This window comes from Malurus melanocephalus, unplaced genomic scaffold (genome assembly GCF_030028575.1).
Source record: "Malurus melanocephalus ecotype Western Australia unplaced genomic scaffold, MMel_1.1 scaffold_2197, whole genome shotgun sequence".
NCBI lineage: Eukaryota > Metazoa > Chordata > Aves > Passeriformes > Maluridae > Malurus > Malurus melanocephalus.
The window spans coordinates 1-6568 of NW_026625429.1; the positions used below are offsets into that span (position 1 = coordinate 1).

General features: G+C 60.3%; 1 long non-coding RNA gene across 3 annotated transcripts; it reads right to left on the bottom strand.

Moving 5' to 3' along the window:
• Positions 1–4527: 4527 nt before the first annotated feature.
• LOC130587647 (uncharacterized) lies at positions 4528–6009 on the bottom strand. Of its 3 annotated transcripts, XR_008966830.1 has the most exons (4): positions 5561–6009; positions 5424–5529; positions 4930–5202; positions 4528–4744 (listed from the first exon to the last, which is right to left on the bottom strand). It is a non-coding gene; the product is annotated as an uncharacterized LOC130587647 (long non-coding RNA). The 3 variants fall into 3 exon arrangements; XR_008966829.1 differs by having other exon boundaries at positions 5424–6009; XR_008966831.1 differs by lacking the exons at positions 5424–5529; positions 5561–6009 and adding an exon at positions 5376–5393 and having other exon boundaries at positions 4930–5191.
• Between the last annotated feature and the right edge of the window lie 559 nt (positions 6010–6568).

The window sequence follows — 6568 nt, forward strand, 5'->3', positions numbered from 1 at the left end:
GGGGGTGGCACTGGGGGACAGTGGGCAGGGGGTGGCATTGGGGACAAAGGACACTGCTGGTGGTGGCACCACAGCACTCAAGTGACATCCAGGGACACAGGACACCCATGGTGGTGGCACTGGGGACAGCACTGGGGTGGCATTGGGGACAAGGGACAGCGCTGGGGGTGGCACCAAGGGACAAAGGGACACTGCTGGGGGTGGCACTGGGCAGGGGGTGGCACTGGGGGACAAGGGACATTGCCAGGGTGGCACTGGGGACAAGGGGACATCGCTGGGGGTGGCATTGGGGGACAAGGGACACTGCTGCGGTGGCACTGGGGGACACTGGGCAGGGGGTGGCAGTGGGCACAAGGGACATTGCCAGGGCGGCACTGGGGGACATTCACAGCACTCAAGTGACATCAAAGGACAACACGGGACACCCATGGGGGTGGCACTGGGGACACTGGGCAGGGGGTGGCACTGGGGGACAAAGGGACAGTGCTGGGGTGGCACCAAGGGACAAGGGACAGCACTGGGGTGGCCCTGGGGACAAGGGACATGGCTGGGGTCGCACCAAGGGACAAGGGACAGTGCCACGGGTGGCACCAAGGGACAAAGAACATGGCTGGGGGTGGCACTGGGGACAAGGGACAGTACTGGGGTGGCACTGGGGACACGAGGAGACACCGGGCGGTGGCACCGGGGACCATGGACAGTGCCGGGGGTGGCACTGGGGACAAAGGACATGGCTGGGGTGGCACTGGGGACACTGGGTGGGGGGTGGCACTGGGGACAAAGGACAGTGCCAGGGGTGGCACCAAAGGACACTCAGAGCACTCAAATGACATCGAGGGACACGGGACACCCTTGGGGGTGGCACCAGGGGACACCGAGGGGGACGGCGCTGCCACCCCTGGGGACACCTTGGGGACACCCCCGGGGACAGCGCCAGCGCCGTTTATTGGGGAGGGGACAGCGGGGGTGGCACGTGTCCCCTCGGTCACACACAGTCCGTCACGTGTCACACATGGGTCACACACGTGTCACTGACATGTCACACACGTGTCACTCGTGTCCCCACGGCACGGGGACGGCCACGTGTCCCCTCCTGCCACCCCCGCGGGGACCAGAGGTGGCCACGTGTCCCTCGTGCCATCGCGCGGTGACGGTGACACCATCGACTGCCACCATCGGCTGCTGCCACCTGTCCCCTCTGTCACCAACACGGTGACACTGTCAACTGCCACATGTCCCCTCTGTCACCAACACGGTGACAATGACACTATCAGCTGCCACCATTGGCTGCCACCTGTCCCCTGTCACCAACGCAGTCATGGTGACACCATCGGCTGCCACCTGTCCCCTTTGTCACCAACACGGTGACAGTGACACCATCGGCTGCTGCCACCATCGGCTGCCACCTGTCCCTTCTGTCACCAACACGGTCATGGTGACACTGTTGGCTCCAGTCACATGTCCCTTCTGTCACAACGCGGTCACGGTGACACCATCACGGTGACACCACGGTGACACTGATGTCGCGGCCTAGGTGACAGAATGTGGCTGCGTGTCCCCTCTGTCACCAACGTGGTCACGGTGACACCGTTGGCTGCTGTCACATGTCTCTTCTGTCACCAACATGGTCACGGTGACACCATGGTGACACTGATGTCGTCACTGTGATGACGTCACGACGTGGCTCCGGTGACAGGACGTGGCCGCGTGTCCCCGCTGTCCCTGCTGTCACTTCTGTCACCGCTGTCCCTGGGGTGGCTGTGTCCCCTCTGTCACCAACACCATCACGGTGACACCATCAACTGCCACCTGTCCCTTCTGTCACCAACGCGGTTACGGTGACGCCATCACGATGACACCATGGTGACACCGCTGTCGTCACTGCGATGACATCACGACGTGGCTTCGGTGACAGGATGTGGCCGTGTGTCCCCATTGTCACCGCCGCTGTCACTGCCGTGTCCTCTCTGTCACCACTGTGTCCCCGACATCACCGCTCTCCCCAGGGTGGCCGTGTCCCCGATGTCCCTGGGGTGGCCGTGTCCCCTCTGTCACCGCTGTCCCTGGGGTGGCCGTGTCCCCACTGTCCCCGCGGTCACTGCCGTGTCACCGCTGTCACCACTGTCCCCATGGTGGCCGTGTTACCTCTGTCACCGCTGTCACCGCCGTGTCATCGCTGTCCCGGGGTGGCCGTGTCCCCGCTGTCCCCTCACGCCTGTGTCCCCTTCCCCTCCCGCAGCCGCTGCTTCATCTCGGCGATGGCCCGGCGCTGGGGACAGGGAGGGGACAGTGACAGGGACAGAGAGAGGGGACAGGAACAGGGACAGGGGGACATGGGGACAGGGATGGGGACAGTGACAGAGAGAGGGGACAGGGGACAGGGATGGGGACAGGGAACAGGGACAGAAAGAGGGACAGGGACAGGGATGGGACAGTGACAATGACAGGGGTGGGACAGTGACAGAGGGGACACAGGGACAGGGATGGGGACATGGGGACAGGAGGACAGGGAGGGGACAGGGACAATGGCAAGGAACAGTGATAGGGGACAGTGACGGGGGACATGGGGACAGGGGACAGGGATGGAGACAGGGATGGGGACGGGGACAGTGACACAGATGGAAAAGGGACAGGAACAGTGACAATAACAGGGGACAGTGACAGGGACATGGGGACAGTGACAATGACAGGGATGGGACAGGGACAGGGATGGAACAGGGACAGTGACAGTGACAATGGCAGTGAACAGTGACAGGGGACACAGAGACAGGAGGTCATGGGGACAGGGAGGGGACAGGGACAGTGACAATGACAGTGACAGTGACAGGGGACATGGGGACAGGGGACACAAACACAGGGACAGCAGGGACATGCAAGGACACGGGGTGGCACCAGGACTGTCCCCTCGGTGTCCCCTCTGTCCCCTCCCCCACAGTGTGGGACAGGGGACAGGGACACCAGGGGGACACTGGGGACAGCTGAGGACTGAGGGGGTCTTGGGGACATTGTGAGGGACATTGCTGGGGACACCTTGGGGACATCCAGGACACCTTGGGGACACTGAGGGGGGGAGGCTGGAGATGCTGGGGACACTGAGGAACATTGGGGACACCTTGGGGACACTGTGGGGGGGCAGCCTGGAGGTGCTGGGGACACTGGGAAGGGACTTTGGGGACACCTTGGGGACACTGGGGACACCTTGGGGACATTGGGGACACTGCGGGAGGGCAGGCTGGAAATGGGAAAGGACTTTGGGGACACTTTGGGGACATCCAGGACACCTTGGGGACACTGTAGGGGGGGCCCTAGAGAAGTTGGCGACACCTTAGGGACTTCGGGGACACCTTGGGGACACTGCGGGGGGGCCTGGGGACACTGGGGGATGTTGGGGACACATTGGGGACATCAGGGGGGGTGGCTGGGGACACTGGGGTGTCACTGGAAACACTGGGGACACTGAGAGGGACATTGGGGACACCCTAGGGAGTGTTTGGGGACAGTTGGGGACACGCCAGAGACACCCTGAGGACAGCTGGGGACAGCTGGTGACACTTTGGGAACACCCTGGGGACACCTTGGGGACAGTTGGGGACACCCTGGGGACATTTGGGGACACTCTGGGGACACTTTGGGACAGTCTGGGGACACTTTGGGGACAGTTTGGGACACTTGGGGACAGTTTGGGACACTTGGGGACACTCTGGAGACAGTTGGGGACAGCGAGGACACCCCAGGGACAGCTGGGAACACCCAGGGGACACTTTGGGGACACTTTGGGACACTCGGGGGACATTTGGTGACACTTGGGGACAGGTGGGGACACTCAGGGGACACTTTGGGGACAGTTGGGGACACTCTGGGGACACTTGGGGACACTCTGGAGACAGTCGGGGACAGCGAGGACACCCCAAGGACAGTTGGGGACACCCGGGGGACACTTTGGGACACTCTGGAGACATTTGGGGACAGTCGGGGACACTCTGGGGACACTTTTGGGACATTTGGTGACACTTGGGGACATTTGGGGACACTCTGGGGACATTTGGGGACATTCAGTGACATTTGGGGACATTTGGTGACAGTCGGTGTCTCACCCGTTCGGGATTGTCCGGCGGGAAAATCTCCCTCTGCAAAGAGAGCGGGTGAGGGGACATTTGGGGACATCGCGGGGACATCGAGGGGACATCGCAGGGGTGTCCCCAACTGTCCCCAGGGTGTCCCCGGGGTGTCCCCTCCCCCACCTTGCGGTCGATCACGTGACGCTGGAAAAACTCGGCCTGATTGGACACCCAGAACACGGCCACGGGAAACGACAGGTACAGGGACATCTGTCATTGTCACAATGTCACCATCAGTGTCACCTGTGTCACCTGTGTGTCACTGTCAGTGTCACAGTGTCACCTGTGTGACATCTGTGTGACACCTGTGACACCCAAAACACGGCCACGGGGAACGACAGGTACAGGGACATCTGTGTGACAATGACATCCGTGTCACCTGTGTGTCACCGTCAGTGTCACAGTGTCACCATCAGTGTCACCCGGGACACCCAGAACACGGCCACGGGGAACGACAGGTACAGGGACATCTGTCATTGTCACAATGTCACCATCAGTGTCACAGCGTCACCCTCAGTGTGACAGTGCCACCTGTGTGACACCTGTGACACCCCTGTGACACCCAGAACACGGCCACGGGGAAAGACAGGTACAGGGACATCTGTGTGACAATGTGACAGTGTCACCTGTGTGTCACCTGTGTCACCATCAGTGTCACAGTGTCACCCTCAGTGTCACCTGTGTGATCCGTGTGTCACCATCAGTGTCACCATTGGTGTCACAGTGTCACCGTCAGTGTCACAGTGTCACCTGTGTGACACCAGGGACACGGGGAAAGACAGGTACAGGGACATCTGTGTGACAATGTCACCATCAGTGTCACCATCAGTGTCACAGTGTCACCGTCAGTGTCACAGTGTCACCCGTGTGACACCCAGAACACGGCCACGGGGAACGACAGGTACAGGGACATCTGTGTGACAATGTCACCATCAGTGTCACCTGTGTGACCTGTGTGTCACCATCAGTGTCACAGTGTCACCTGTGTGACACCCAGAACACGGCCACGGGGAAGGACAGGTACAGGGACATCTGTCATTGTCACAATGTCACAGTGTCACCATCAGTGTCACCTGTGTGACCTCTGTGTCACCTGTGTGTCACCGTCAGTGTCACCATCGGTGTCACAGTGCCACCCTCAGTGTCAGTGTCACCTGTGTGACACCCGGGACAGGGGAAGGACAGGTACAGGGACATCTGTGTGACAATGTGACAGTGCCACCCTCAGTGTCACATTTGTGTCATCGTCAGTGTCACAGTGTCACCTGTGTCACCTGTGTGTCACTGTCAGTGTCCCAGTGTCACCTGTGTGTCACCATCAGTGTCACAGTGTCACCCGTGTGTCACCCAGAACACGGCCACGGGGAACGACAGGTACAGGGACATCTGTGTGACAATGGGACAGTGTCACCTGTGTGTCACCTGTGTGACCTCTGTGTCACCGTCAGTGTCACAGTGTCACCTGTGTGACACCCAGAACACGGCCACGGGGAACGACAGGTACAGGGACATCTGTCATTGTCACAATGTCACCATCAGTGTCACAGTGTCACCTGTGTCCCCTGTGTGTCACCGTCAGTGTCACCTGTGTGACACCCAGAACACGGCCACGGGGAATGACAGGTACAGGGACATCTGTGTGACAATGTCACCATGTCACCGTCAGTGTCACCTGTGTGACCTCTGTGTCACCATCAGTGTCACCATTGGTGTCACAGTGCCACCCTCAGTGTCACAGTGTCACCTGTGTGACACCCGGGACACGGGGAAAGACAGGTACAGGGACATCTGTGTGACAATGTCACCATGTCACCGTCAGTGTCACCTGTGTGACCTCTGTGCCACCTGTGTGTCACCGTCAGTGTCACAGTGTCACCTGTGTGACACCCAGAACACGGGGAACAACAGGTACAGGGACATCTGTGTGACAATGTGACAATGCCACCGTCACCTGTGTGATCTGTGTGTCACTGTCAGTGTCACAGTGTCACCGTCAGTGTCACAATGTCACCATCAGTGTGACAGTGTCACCTGTGTGACACCAGGGACACCCAGAACACGGCCATGGGGAACGACAGGTACAGGGACATCTGTCATTGTCACAATGTCACCATGTCACCCTCAGTGCCACCCGTGTGACACCTGTGTGACCTGTGTGTCACTGTCAGTGTCACAGTGTCACCTGTGTGACACCCAGAACACGGCCACGGGGAAAGACAGGTACAGGGACATCTGTGTGACAATGTCACCATGTCACCGTCAGTGTCACCTGTGTGACCTCTGTGCCACCATCAGTGTCACAGTGTCACCCTCAGTGTCCCCTCCCCTGTCACCTCCTGTCACCCGTGTGTCCCCACCCTGCCTGGGTGGGGGGTTGTGTCACACCGGTGTCACCTGTCCCGGGGTGTCCCCGGCGTCCCCTCGGGTGTCACTCGGACACCACAAACTGT